Source organism: Falco rusticolus, chromosome Z (genome assembly GCF_015220075.1).
Source record: "Falco rusticolus isolate bFalRus1 chromosome Z, bFalRus1.pri, whole genome shotgun sequence".
Lineage (NCBI taxonomy): Eukaryota > Metazoa > Chordata > Aves > Falconiformes > Falconidae > Falco > Falco rusticolus.
This window is the reverse complement of record NC_051210.1, coordinates 72195622-72211417: the sequence shown is the minus strand read 5'-3', so window position 1 is coordinate 72211417 and position 15796 is coordinate 72195622. Positions and strand designations below refer to the sequence as shown.

Sequence of the window (15796 nt, the reverse complement as noted above, 5' to 3'; positions counted from 1 at the left end):
TGGAACACAAAGGAATGTATCTCAAAAAAAACCCCAGGGAAAAATGGCAACTTTTGACCCATTTTTAAAAACAGTTAACCACTCCTTAGTACTCTGAACATTCAAATCACACTTCAATGTTGTGTCTGAATAGCTCTGCAGATAGGGGAGAAATCTGCAGACCCAGTTCCCATGCCTAGAAGCACAAATTCTGCAGCTGACCACGTGACATTCTGTAAGGTGCTGAGCACTCTCATCCCACAGAACCAAGTATGTCCTCCTCCCCCTGTGCAGAGGACTTAGCACCTCTCAGGACTGGGAGGTATGTTCTGCCATGATTTTTTTTGGAGAGCGCAACCGGTGTATTTGCTTGTTTAATGATTACCACTTCCATTTCTGGCCCTTGTTCAGCTGAGCATCTCTCCACTAGCAAATGAGCAATGGAGGAAACTACTTACCCTCTACAGTAATGTGTTCTCTGGAACTGCCAGGAGAACAGTTTCCTGTCCTTTATAGTTTTTTTTCAGTTAAGTGACATGAAATGAATGAAATTTTGGTTTCTAACCCTAATATTAAAGAAGACTGCTGCCAGCCAGCTCTGCCTCCCACTAGTCTATGTTGGCAACCTACAGCCTTTGGTCTACATCACTGTGAGTAACAATAGTTAAAGGCAGAATGCTGCAGAAACATTACAGGTTTGTTCACAGGAGCCTGGTGTGCTTCAGTGATGAAGTAATTATTTTAAGAGCTGAGATCAGATGGAGACCCATCAGCAGAAGCAGACAAACACGGCTTAAGCAGCACAGGTATTCCTCTCCTGTAAGCAGCAACTCATATCTCAGTAGTGCAATGCACCCTGGCTTGATGCACAATAATTCACAACTAATTATCTTTTCAGCTGCAAGAAATATGTTCCTATTCGCTCAGTTTCACTACAATGCAAAAGCTCCTGACATCCTAGCGAAGCATAATCAACAGTTAATGGGGTCTCTTATTGTCATTTCCAGTGAACAACCCACCTCTACAAATATTCTCCTGGATAGAAACATCTAGCTTATCTTCCACTTCAGTGTATCTAAACAATTTAAAATGTTGGTAAATAAAGTGCTACTCAACTCTCGCAGTTTTAGCTGGACATTAAAAATGTTAAAAGATGGAAACACGTAGCCAGTTAAGTAAATAGCTGCTCCATAGATAGAAAGTGTTACATCAACTGTCTAAGCTGAACTAACCAAGCCCCTGGTAATGTAATTACATGCAAGACATTCCTTTACTCTTAAACCAGTTGCCAAGTGAGGAGATACACAGAATTATTTACTGATAATAGAAAAATTTACATTGCTCTGACATTTAAAATTGACCTTTTAGATAACTCCAACCTATGTTTCATTAAGAAAATGCACCACCAGTTTAGACGAAGAGCCCACAGTGCTGCAGAAGGAACAGAACAGCTCAGCTCAGCCTGACAGCCAAAGACTAAAAGGCAGCTGCAGTTATTTTGACCTAAGGAGAAAGCATGAAAGAAGAGGTGAAAGTCAGGCTTTTGGTAGAGTAACAAGAGCTGATGGACAGAGTGCACACTAGGACAAGCTTTGCTAGTGGGGGTTTAATTTTTCAGAACTGAAAAAAAAAATCCCAAACCAAGAAACCACAAAGCTCAACAACTGCTTTACATGCCAGTGTTAAGAGTCCAAGTGGCCTGTGGATGATCAAACATGGGCTTTCTTGATGTGACACTCATTCTCTCGGGAGAGAAATGAGTCTCTCTAGTTGCTTCACCTCCCTGCAGGCTGATTTACAGCTTGTGGCTGGCACTCATTTCAAGAAAAGCTATTTGTCACTTCCTTTGTCCATGGCAGAGACCTCTCAGAGTAACACAGAACCTTCAAAATCCATTTTGTCATCTAATATGCTCAATCTGAAATCGACCCATGCCACCAGCCTGAAAACCCTCCTGGCAGACACTGCAATTTGCTAGATAAGCCCTTTCAAAGCTCACTTGGCACTCTGGGAGGTTACTGGCAGAGCCCCTTGCCTTGACTCTTTACTAAAAGCCCTGACATTATGTATGAAAAATCCCATTAGAAAATCACCAGATCATCTGTGCCACCTCTTTTTATCTTACGTTGTCAAGGAAGGTGAAAGTGCTGGTAATTTATACCACTTCCTATCTTTTTCTAAAAGAGTAATATTTATTGTTTGCAGGTGAGACTGCACCTACAGTCCCAAGTCAAATCCTATGTTGGGCACACCATCTGCTTTTCACATTATTCCAGGAACATGTCCAAGCACCAGTTCTTGAAAAGGGATACAAGATGCCATAAAGTTTTCCTGCATATCATCTTGCCCAATCATTTAGAAGTTGCCATGATCCTACACTGAGAATGGGTTGCACGATGGGTAAGACTGCTCTAACCTAAAAAGGAGAAAACATCAGAGATGGGAGGAATATTACAAAGCAAAGTAATGGCTGCAAACAATGTTGAAAGGATTGCTCTTTCTTTATTCCATTTTCCACCTGTCCAAAGCTCACTCAGGCTCATTTTGCAGCCCTGTTGCCTGCAACTGTGCACAACAGATCCTCTGAGTAAAAAGACTGGAAAATTTGTTCTGTCTGATACCACTCCTGACTTATTAGAACAGTGTCCCCAAGCCACACAGTCCCAGGACTTCCTTTCTGGACAACATTAATGCTGTTAATTATATTATATCTCATGTACCTCGTGTGTTAGAAGGAATTTCTTTCTTCTTCTTTTTTTATTAATTTAACATAGCTTCTGTTTTACATTCAGTCCTATCAGAAATGATGAAACAGACCGAAACCAAATTTTCTGCAACAATTTTTACACTTTTAGGCCTGTGTTTATTTGAATTTTAGAATACCTGATAGTAAGAATAAATAATACTTACCAAAAAACCCCATATTTCCTTTGCTGTAGGAAAAAGGTTACAAAGGGCTAGAAGAAGTGTATGTTCCATGAATGTTTCAGACAGGAATGAGAATAAATGTGAAGATGTCTTCACAAGTCGCTTGAAGGTCTCCATGGTAATTTATAATGTGTGGTTTAACATTAGACAGCCCTCAGGACAAAACTAAACAGATTATAAAAGTATTAATGATCCACTAATCTTGTAGGTAATGAAGTTATTTTACTTGGGCTCTAACAAAAAGCAGAATTTCTTCATTACAGTATTTTTTATTTTGATTTATGCTGGTTTTTTTTTAATTACAGCTGCAAGCTGAGCTCCAAATGCTGTGATCATATTTGCACGTCCGTCTACTAAAATGTTCTGGTCCCTGACCCTGTACTGCTCAGCAGAGCCACTCCTCAATTTATGTCATCAGTAACGCGAGCAGCAGCAGAGAAGCTGCCAGGTTTGCTGAATATCTTCGGAGGATGCAATACAAATACGTGGAAACCTCCCTGTTGAGATACCTTCCGTATTACTTTCACATCCCATCCAAGCTACCATGTAACTAAAAAGTGTGTAAGCTAACTGCACAGCTGGATGAGATAAGCATATACTTTTACGCCTTTTATTTTCCTACCTTTCTACTCCAATTAACCATCTGCCATCAGAAAAAGAACCCTCTCCAGGGAAATCACATGAATAAATTTTACACAGTTCACAGTTATAGTTCCCTAAGCAGCTATAGTGTGACCACACTATTCACATATACCAAGGTGTTAACAGCATACACAGCAATGCAAAATACTACCGACATGGAAGACAGCCAAGCTACAGCTATGTAGGACCCATAATTTTCCATATCCTGCCCACTGACTGTTAAGTAAACTTATTCTCTTCCATCTGGAACTGCCCAGCTCTGAATCACAGCAATTACAGCAATTCATACCACTTCAGCGCTAGGTGGGGAGGATCATCATCACATTTTCTTTATGGCAAAGGCAAACAGCTGACATCCCCCACACATGGTCTCTGCACCTACTTCCCGGTACATCTGTAGTGATTTTCAGGTTGTCAAACTACACTCCTAGCCAAAATCAGTGAGGATCCTGGGGGTTTGCATAGCGTGTACCCAGATTCTTTGCAAAAATCTTACCAATTTACACACTTGATGTGATGCTCAGGTGAGCGAACGCACACTGAAAGTCCACTGATATTTCATCCTCTTTCAGATTAGTCCACGGAGTTTAAACTTTAAGCAATCAAGCGTGGAACTTTGATACATGAAATACATGAGGCACATCTAACCTCAGGACTGAATACTGTAAATGTACCCTCATGAATTTTAGTAATACTATGTTATACCGTAAAACTGTAACATGACACAGTAAAAATATGGCAACAAAGTTCTAATATAGCAACTATTATCTCAAATATATAATTATATGTGCTTTGATGTACTTCAAAACCAATCTCATGCCAAGTTGGTTCACCTACTTCATGACCGTGGACTGCTCCAACACAGCAACACATCTTGCAGTTTAGGTAGATGTTTTCCCACTACCTCATACTGTTACAATGTATTTCAATAAACCAGTCTTTTTCAAAGTTGTTGTAATTTAACTGTCAGTTCCCTCTTTTTATTCCTTGTTCACGAAGCAAATTATAATTACGGTGCTTCCTTTATGCTCTTTTCCAAGAAACCCTGACGTAGCTAACTTTTTAACATGCATTTCTCGACATTTTTCTTTGGTTGTCTTCTGGCAATTCACTCACTACCCAGCAATATACTCCTCACTTAATTTTGGAGCAGGGACTTTTCCTTCTGATGCCATTTGCTGATCTTACATGGTCCCATTCAGGACATTGTCACTGCTGATGCCATTGTTACAAGTACTCCTTTATGTTCCTGGGTGCCCAGGGGCCCCCAGCAGTTCCTTGATGAGTTGCTATACCTTTGCTGTGAGCTGCACAAATTCAGAACAAGGTGCTCATGTTCCCCATACAGTAGATGATAAGACAGACACAACTGGTTTGGTTTTAAATATCTCTTTTTTAAAGAAAAAATATAATTGTTAGAAACTGATTTTATGTTAAATGTTTAGTTTGCATAAACTCAGTGAGAAGCTCTGGATGAAAGTGAAATGTTGTCCTGAGAATGTGAAGCTGTGGGAAGAGTATCCTTACAACTGAGCATTATTATTATTACCTGTGAATAAATGAGGTGCATTTCAAACCAGTAATGCTGTGTCCAGTTTCAGCTTTGCAGTAATTCATCAGACTTACTGCCATAACACTACCACATATCATTCCCCATGTTACCATCCTAACAGGATTATCACAGCTCTCATTAACTTGCACCTACGGATAACAGCTACTCCCATGCATCGGGACTGGGATTTCAAGAATTCCCAACTATAAGAAATGCAAAGCCACCGGATTCACCCACAGCCAGCTGCCATGAACAGCATGTCTCAGGGTGCCTGCAGACATGGATACATGATCCACATCACTGTGAAACCAGCCTCGCAACAGGAAAGGAGGATAAAGCCGTAAAACAGTTAAAGCTGTATGTTTAGATGCCCAACACTAAAAATACAGCCTGTTCACTTGGGCAGCCGGGCTGCTTCCCTAATGGAGTTGAACCTTAGTGGTTCAAAGAAACAGGAAGGGAAAAATAACAGAAACACATGCCTTCTCCAGAGAAGCCCATTTCCTCAATATTTAATTCACAACTGAGAAAGAACATATGGTGTTACGGCAAATTCTGGGCAATGCAGCTGTACCCAAGGACAGCCTCACACTGTATTCACTGGTATCAACTCTCTGTAAAAACATAAATACATAAGCTGGCACCCGCTCAAGAACACAGGAGACCAGAACTCAGGAGCTGGTTTTCTAGGTGACAGATAACTATCCCAATTCTCATGTGTTATTTGGGGCTGGAACCCACATCTCTCTCTAGAAAAGAGGATGAGCATTCCCCAGGGTAAGGAGATGTCATGTAACAATAAAACCTTGTGCAGATTGAAGAGATTTATTCAAATACCACTGCATCAATTTCATCTTTCGCAGGGAGACAGTGTGTATGTGGAAATCCATACAAGAGTTTTCTTATAGGGGAACATGTGACGTTATTATGTAAATTCTGCAAACGGAGGCTTATAATGAGCCTTTAAAATTACAGCTTAAAAATTCAGCACTGCAGTTGAACAAGACCTCACTTACTTTAATTTTAAGGAGGTTTTTTTCCAACAAGGCTGCCTGTTTGTGTTCATCTCCTCACCAGTATTTATTGGTACAGCAGTAATGCTGAGTGCAGAGGAGATGGAGATGTGTGCCTCCACCTAAGCACTCTGCATACCAAGCAATGTGGCCTCAGCATGAGACTTTGCAATTGAAATGCAGTTTGAGAGAGAAGGTGTAGGTAGGAAAACCAAGGTGAAGATTACATCTGGGCAGCAAGCAGCCATCACAGCACATCAGCTGCCCACCTCCATCACAAAAGAGCCTGCAAGCACCATTTGAGAGATAAGACTAAAATCCCACCTCTACTGCACTTTTTTCAATTTGGACACAAAGATGCTCTGTCACCACTATGACCTTTTCCTTCAGGGTGAGACCGTGCCTTTGCCTACCTGCTCTGTTCTGCCATGCATCTGACCAGTTCATACAGGAGCTGATATGCACCCTGGACACTCCAAACCATGGCTACCCTTGCTCTACCTGGACAAGAGGATGCTTACTCCAACAGGACTGAAATATTGCCAGTGACAAACTTCCGTCCACTTTGAAACCAGCTGTGGACCAGAAGCCAGCCCTTTGTTCCACAAACAGGTCTGCTGAAATAGAAGAAATTAACAAAAAGAAAAGAAAGGTAAATTAACAAGCAACATCTGGGATTTACTTAAGAAAGACTGCCAATTTCAGGGACTTAAGGAATTTTGTCAGTGAAGGTTATTTTCTTCCTAGGGAAAGAAAACTAACCACAAAGCCAGCTCCTTTGCTCTTGCTTCTTGTCCTCATTCTTCATGTCTCTCCTCCTTGTTTTTCTTAATGCTGCATTCTCGAAAAACTAGTAGATTTACTCAGTGTCATCTGGATGGGGCAGCCACAAGTTTTTCTTTTGTCTCAAGGGTGAATTGAAGCAGAAGCCTGCTCAGTCCCAGGCTGCAGGGATGCTGCGCTGTGAAATGCCAGCTAAAACGTAACAACGCACAGCAAGAACTGAGATGCAAGGGCACGGAGGAACCCTTCCACCCCACTGTCTGTGAAAGCTCTCATTCTTTGTTTGTTTATTGCTTGCAACACTCTTCTATGATTATCTAGAAAACAGCTTTAAACCCTTAGTGCCTGCTGCCAGCAGGCCAGGCAGAAAACTTCCAAGATACAGCCAAAACTTGCTCCTTCCATTAAACACACACAGAGGAATCGCCACCTCAGCAGATTTAGAGCCTTACCCACAATCAGTTCACATCAAGTGGCTCACACTGTCGCTGATCTGCACGAACTTTGGACCAAATCCACGACCTGACAGCGCTGGGTCTCAGCCCCACCCCCCCCCTCCCGCAGAGACCTCCAACAGCGCAGCCAAAGCAAGAGGGGGATGAGCTGAAAACTGCCCTGCTCCGGGAACGGGGACCACCTCTGGAACCACATTCTCCCCCTGCAAACCTGTGTGGGATTTATTCCTGTCTCTATCCAATGCACTCACTGATTAATTCTGCAAGTTGGTACCAGCCATTTTGTGGTTTTGATTCCAGCATTACGTTTTAATACTGGTCTCAAATGAGTGTAATCAATGTAGTTAAGAAGCAGCGCTGTTTTGTGCCAGAAGCGAACTACCTACAGAACAATTATTTAGAGGAATTTTTCCTTTATGTATACTTCACACAAATACTATTCACCTACATAATTCAGCTCTAAAGGGCTCCAGGCCACCTATCAAGGAAAAGGACAGAATCAGAGAACACATCAATGAGCCTCTGCAGTTAAGATGAAGTCCACCTCCCCATGCTCATAAGACATCTCTAACTCCACAAAAATGACCAGTGCAAAGGATTTCTGCCACACGGCACTATATTACCACTGCTTGAATACTGCAAGGATCTTAACCGTAAAAGGTACAGCTGTCATTTAAAAACTAACCATTCTATTTTTTTAGTATTTCCTGCCTTCTACCAAAATATGTGGTCATTCATGTGATGAGTTACAAACCTATGTTCAGAAATCATATTTCTAGTCACAGTGGCAAAGCACAAGAGATCATAAAGAAGTTAGTATTTTCAGCTGAAAATACACAGTAATTAAAACATGCTTGTTTAAAATGTGTTTTTCTAAGGACCCCATTGGTAGTCTGATGATAAACTGTTACACAGTTGTAATTTTAAGTTAGCATTATGCAACCGTCAGGACATTTTAATTGCAGATAAACACTTAGTAACAACAAAAAACCAAATGAAGAAAACGCAGGTCCTTTCATTAGATAGTAAGTTTTAAATGTCAGTGAGCAAGTTTGTTTTTCAAGCAGGAAGATACTCCAGTTTTCAGGATGACAAAGTCACTCATCTGAAAAAATCAGTTCCACTTGCTAAAATAAGCTAACTGGTTTAAATAAATGCACAGATAGGACAAACAGGAAGGACATTTTTTGTTAAATGTTTATACTTCTACAATGTGCAATTGTTTTTGGTTCTGGATTTCTAACATTATCACCAAACCGCAAATATAATGGAAATGATTTATTTTCTATACTAAAAACTCTCAACATCACACCAGTTCTCAAGCAGAACTCAGAGAAAAATCACTATGTCACTGTGGAGAAAACTCACACGTTCAAACTGAATTTACCTGTGTTACACCAGCTGGTAAGTAAATGAGGGTGGGCTGGTGAAATCTTCAATGGGGCAAAAAGCCATCTGATGAAAGGACCACCTGATCTGTGCTTTGCAGCAGGTTAGCAAAGGCTACCCAGTGGAGCTTTTGCTTTAAATAGTCCTAAGGGCTGGATAAACATGGATGATTTAGGCATAGCCAAAAGAGGTGCTTAGCTCAAAAGTATGCTCGGAGCTGGATTAGTCATCTAAGCTCCTTATTCAGTACCAGGCAAAAATTAGGCACACAAAACCAGGATTCATAAGCACCAGCACCCCGCCTCACCCTTGCCAGCAAAGGAGGTGGAGAATGAGGGATAAATGTGACTGTCTCACACAGGCAGGTAAAGAACTGCCGACTGTATGGGAGATGCAGTCAAGTCTTTACAAAAACCTCACAGTGAGCCAGTCCTTTCAAATCCCCTGCCCCTTTCATCTAAATGCCCCAGGGCTATGACTGCTGTGCTAGCATGAGAGAAATTCAGGATCAAATCCCTGCTTTCAGGGAATCTGAACCCCACCCTCCCCTGCCCTGTTTGCAGGGCACCCCGAGGTGCATGCTGAAACCCAGGTGCTGGGGGAGAGGGATGACCTGCCAACACCTAGGGTACCTCTGGGCTGGGAGTAAATCATTTGCCAGAAGAGCCCAAATGATCCTTTGCACTAAATACCAGGGTAAATGGGCATATGAACTTGTAAACCTTAATGGCATGGAACTAATGCAAACCCTCAGGCTGCTATTTATCATGCTTTCATTCAAAATAATTTAAAAATTAATGGCTTGGGTTTGTAATTTTCTTTTGGCTACTGGACTTCAGATGAAAGGTGTTCAGCTGGCTGATAACCGTCCCTTCACTGGCATACCAGTGAGGATCCCACTGGCATGGGAAAGGAGAAGCATAGCAGCTCTCTTGGAAGATACTTCTGTGTACCTGTCAGCAGGCAGTAATGTTCCAGCTACACACTTGGAATGCATCCTCCCACCCTCCAGCATCAGCATGGTAGTAAATGCCTCAAAATCTGAGGATTTAGAGCCCTTTCAAAAGGCTAAAACCTCACTTTCAGCTTTTTGCTTCTTCATTGACTGTTCCCTGAGATCCTGCTTGATTTTGCTTTCTAAAGTATTTTGTAGTCCACAGTCTGGTGGGCTAACTGAATGCATTGTACAAACATGTGTCCCACCAAATGTAAATGTCCTCCTGCCTACTGAATGTCGCCTTGTTCCTGACCCAACAAAGGGGTGCCCAGAGCTTCTCACCTACCCTCCTCCCATTGTCCCATGCCCCTTTCTCATGCCCCTCTTATTCATTTGCTCTGGGACAGAGACAGTCCTTGTCTTTTCAATCTGTCTTGATATATTAGTTCTTCCTAGAATGGACTAAGCCTTTTGATTTTTGCCTCAGGGTTCTCTTCCTGATGAAAAAAGTATCTATAGAGAGAAGGAAAGTTGGGAGTATCTTCCTGTAGGTTTCTACGGCTCCTTGAGTGCACAAGATCACCACTACCTTTACTCACGCAGCTCGTCCTCACAGGCCACCTACGTTAACCTCCCTGCATTAGAGGAACTGCTAAAGAAAAGAAAAAATATCCACTGAAAAGAAATCAGAGCAGGCAGTGTGGCACAGTGATCTTCTCTCACAGCCCCAGTGGAGCACATCCAAGCCCTTGCTGCCTGCCTTTGCTCTGCCAACACTCAAACACCTGGGTGACCTGACTCACCGACAGGGCTGGCGTGCCCTTCTGTTAAAAAGATTTGTCCCGCTGGAGAGTCTTTCTCAGAGCTATGTGCAGGTTGCTTAACCTCCCAGCACTCAGCTGTCAGAAATGGATGTGCTGACATACCAGGAAATCACAGGATCGAGGTGCTACTGATTGCCATCTGTACTGTTCTTTCAGGAAGACTAGTCACCTGAATGTCATAAAGTTAGACCTTGCCCTGCTATCATTCAGGATTGCTTTCCATGTATCGATAGCTCAAAATGAGTACAGGAGAGCTTCCCTGAACCAGCTCAGCGCAGGATCTGTCCCTGTGGAGGCAACATCTCTTCTGCCCTGGAGCTCTCAAACAAGGAATACGCATTTCTGGCCTTGAAAAACTGTCCTTCCTTTATGCCCCTAAAGAAAACAAAATGTCTCCTTCCCCCAAACCCCTGCCACCCTCCTCATCAAGCCCTCCAATGACGCTGTTTGGCTCAGCCACATCTCAAACACTGAACTCTTCACCCATAAATAAAATAAAACTGTAAATAAATAAATAAAAAAAATAAAACCTATGTTACTGCATTACAAGGCTCCTGGCACAGGTGAACCCTCCACAGCACCCGCAGTGCTGACGCTGGAGCACTCCATCAGCCATCTGGCAAGCACACCACTCCCACGAGAAAACAGCTTCCAGCTGCTCACCCAGGGTCCTGCTGCTGGCTGCCATGGCATCCTGACACGGGACAGGCTCACCCAAACCTCCTGCTCCATGACTTACTGACCTGAGGGGGTTTTCCAGTTAAAAATGAAACTTTCAACTGAACGTTATTTTCATAAGCTACCCAGGGAACGAGGCTTGTAGAAGAAGGTGTTAGCTGCTAGAAAGTCAGTTAGCAAAGGTCTTTCATTTTTAAAGTGTCATTTTGTGCAGAATGAGATATATATGGTGTTTCCTTGCCTTCATTCAAACACCTCAGAGCCAAACCTGAGGACCATTTAATAATAGTATTAAAAATCCCATGAATTTACATAAAAACAATACCTCAATGGGACAAATTAGCTTTTGGATCATTAGGAATGCACATGGTATGGAGAGGCATTAAACCCAGAAACAGATTATGAACTTTGCTGGAAGACACATTTTTCACACTTTTATTAGTGGAAAATGATGTGTATTTCTAGCAAGGAGCTGAAAGGCAGAGTGCCTTGCCCATAAATGTCTGAGTGTCTGTTTAGTAAAGTGGAATGTGAACATCTGTGAAACTCAAGCGAAAACATGGGGCTGTGGAAAATATACAACATATATACGAAGATCAGCTCTAAACTTTTACACTTCCAAAGAGTTCAGGTGTTAACTATTTTCAGCTATACCTACTGTTTTATACTATCTCCTGCGTGGTTTAAGACAGCTTCAAAAATATGCTTAGACACACTAGAAAAACTAAACAGAAATCCAATGGAAGACAGAATAATAATTTCTTTCTTTTACTGTCTTTTACAACATCTGTTAATGGCAAATAACACACTATTATGCTGTAGTTTTGACTAAGATCCCAATGTGGAAGACACTAGTCTTTCGTATCACTAAGAAAGCATTACCTTCAGCAAAAAAAAGTGTCTGTTGTATTTACCGAATTTAGCAGTCCGGAGTTCAATGCTGCTCTTACAGAAATTGAAGAAACTCTCATTAACTCCAAGGGGTGAAGGGCTGGTCTTGAAAATCCTAAATAAGTTTTACTAATACCATTCATCTTGTTAATAAGCTGGCATGTGAACCCATTTTTTCCAGCTGCTGAAAGCAGTTTGTGGTTTGCTTTTATTCTTTTGAACACAATTAGCAAAGCACTCCAGCAGCTGAATAGACCTATTCATTTGAACAAAGTATTCCCTAGTAGGTTGTTTTTTTTTTAAAAAAATACTCCCCAAAACTCTCTCCCATCCTGGGGTAGTCGGAAGTGACACAAAAGCCTGCCTGTCATTAATCTTGCCTGCCTGTGCCTGAAAAAGACAAGTAGGATGAATATTGCTGAATACATTACATTTGACTGAATTGCTCGCTTCTCCCAACTCTTATCTTAGCTGGTGTACAATCCTAATTAAAAGGCTGACGTAAGGAATACACACAGGGAAGGGTCTGGCAAGGATGTTATGGATGAGATGATAAACTTTATGAGCACAGCCACCTCCCACGTAGCTTTTGTAGTTAACTGTTGGAGTTCAAACAGTTGTCTTACGTGCACCATTTCTCATTGCAGAGGGCTGAAAACGTTAAATAAAACAGACTTGCCCTTTCTAATAGGTAGTAGCATCTTGCTGATCTAATTAATCTGCGTAGCTCACTCTTTCACAGAGATAACTTTACAGGCAAAGTGGGCTCCTGTTTCCCTCTCCTGCTGCTCATTTTCAGTGTGAAAAGGGCTGTGGATAGGATAAATCCCACCCATCCACCTTGCAAACAATGCTGTCATGTAGTTAACAGAGAAGAAATATTTGTTTAATTAGTTACATTTTCAGCTTTTAAATGAGAAGAAAAAACAAGCCATGGGTGGCCTGTAACCTCAGAAGAGCAAATATCCCAGGCTGTAAAATCATCCCGGCTCAGAATACTGGGTTGGACGTAAAAAAAGCATTTATTGAATCCTAGGCCTGAGTCAGGAACAGAAGATGCATTAAGAACTTCCAAACTGCAGCCTACCACCAATTCATTAAGTGTTCGGCATTATTTAATAAAAATGGCTTATACATATACTGTAACTGTAACACTATTTAGTCATAAACATTTTTAACTCACATATCTGTTGGGAGTTATTCACACACCAATTCAGAGATGGTTTCAAATTCTTCTTTCAAGTAAATGCCTGCAATTCTCATTGCTGTCTGTCTCACCAAGGCTACAGGTCTGCAAGCAGAGCTTGTCCTGTATTTTGCAATTAAATCAAGGATCTCCATTGGTTTATAGAGACCGTGACATGTTTCTGTTAACATGTTTCTTGATAACAGATTAACATTACGGAAGTGAAAAAAATGCTGTAATTTCTGTAACAGCATTAAAATGATTCTACTGTCCTTAAGATTAAACCCCCAAACTGAATGGCTTTTTGAAAAAACACTCCTTTATCAGTGAAGTCAGTTTCCAAGTAGGCACGAAATAAAATGGTCAGGCTTTCCACAGAACTATAGGATGGTTCTTGAAAAAAAAACATGACACGACTGAATGGAGCAGATCCGATGCTTCAGCCCACAGTTCTTTGGGTTACATCAACATGATAGTAACGGCTTTCTGGTGACCAAGCAAACTAGTATTTGCTAAGGGACTCAGGGAGCTGTTGCAATGGGATGTTGCAATGGGACATTGCAGAAAGGGAACATCACCATTTTTAGCTCCATCCTGTGCAACCACTACCCACCCAAATACTTCTGAGATGCTTTCTTAGAACCTCCGTGTCACTCTTATTTTTGATGCTGTCTAGTTAAAAGGTGCTTAAGGAAGCTTTTTCCTTCACAGTTGAGACTCCTGAAAAGAGTCAGAGAAATTGCCTCTTCCACACTTTCCTGCTCACTCACAAAGCACAACAGGTTTTTCCACCTTCCCCCTCCCCATAGCATAACACCCAGGCAGAAACAAGAGCAACTTCTGACCCAGGGACGATGTACCCATAACACATTTTTCTCTTCTCTGTATGATTTCACAGCTGGAGATGATGGCCAACACTCTTTGACCTATTACTCCTCCAAGGGCCGTATTTCTGCATCTGGCAGTTGGAGAGCTGCTGCTTTAGGACTTTGCCCTTTCTGTCTCCTTTATCTTTCCTTCTGTCATCTGCTTATTTTCCATTTTTGTGATATTCTTTTTTGGTAGATAATAATGCCTTTAGGATTAGTGCTGGCAAGAGGCCAGGACAAAATGGCAGCTCGAATGACTTTTGTTTGAGTTAAGGTCACTGTGAGATAATTTAGACCACAGACCTGGGGCCCCATTTTCCCATGACACTGGAAAAATCCACACAGAGAAGCAGAAACACTGAATGCTTCAAATCCAAACGTCCCTGAGTTCAACCTCTTGGGACACAGCTTGCAGAAAAGGACGAGGATTATATTTCAACACCGGTGGACAGGACTGTAGATGGACTGTGCCACTAACTATCTTTCCCCAAAGTTTTTGTTTTCAGGAGCAGAATCCAGCAGAGGAAAATCCACCTCTGTTGCTTGCCACCCATTCAGCTGAAGCGCCTCTCTCTCCCAAGCTTCCCTTGGAGGACACAGCCTTGCTTAATGCACACCCAGGCCAAAACTGCCACTTTCTTCCCATGCTGCCAAAAGAAGCACCGTTAATTAATTGTCCACTACCCATATACCTTTCAGAGAGGAAGGAACTGGCCCTCAGTTTGGCTTTTTATTTTTCCCCATTAGTTTTTAAAACCGATTTTTTCCCTTAAGCCTGAAGGCTGCCCCAGAACGTTCCTCCCCTGCACACGGCAGCAGGACAATCAGTTAAGAAGTGAGGAAATGTGAAACTCCTCATAAATGATGAAAAGCAAACCAGATACTTAAAATTCACACACTGTTAATGAAGTAACACAGCTAATGTTTTTTGCTTTGCTCAGCCCAAGGTTACCCCTCTTAAAGAAGTTTTATTTTCCCATTGGGTTAGGAGGCTGTGAGAAAGCAGGCAGGGGAGGCTCTGCTGAGATCCGTAAGTTAGGCACATATGTGATACCAGGACACCGCATTTGAAACCAAACCTCCCTTCCCCACAGCCATGATCTGTAGCTCCTCTGCAGGGAGCCCCAGACCTCTACGGCTTCCAACATGAGCTTCCCATGAGTCAACGTCTTATTTTTCAGATGTCAGGAACCTGTGGTAAGTGTACATAGATCATAGCCCTCCCTCTGCTCTGACAAGAAGAGACTGGGAAGGGTGCAGAAAGCCAGGTGGGAAGGAAGAGTGGGAAGAGACTCAGAAGAGGCAGCAGCAGCAGGAGAGGCTCCACACCACTGCCTGGCCCTAACAAAGGCTGATAGTTTTGGGAGAGGGAGTGCTGGGAGCAAGATGAAAAGCTCTGGATGACAGGTGGGATGGGATATAGGGAAAGGCAACCCTCACAGCCAGGCAGAACAAGGTTAAGTATGTGGCAGCAGGGAGCCAGGGAGCCCTGGGAGAGCCGGCATCCATGCCAGCATGGACGGCTGATTGCACAAGCAACCGTGGAGTGAGAAAAGGGAAGAAAGGACTTCTGGCAGTGGGTATGCAGCTGCGCAAGAAGTCTCCTCAACAAGCACATCAGCCTGCAAAATCTCCCCTCTGCTGGCATGGGGGAATTTTCTCTCTCATGG

At 42.3% G+C, this 15796-nt stretch overlaps 1 protein-coding gene across 2 annotated transcripts in view; it reads right to left on the bottom strand.

Moving 5' to 3' along the window:
* NPR3 (natriuretic peptide receptor 3) overlaps nt 1-15796 on the bottom strand; it is a 46739-nt gene that overhangs the window by 18402 nt on the left and 12541 nt on the right. The window lies entirely within an intron of this gene.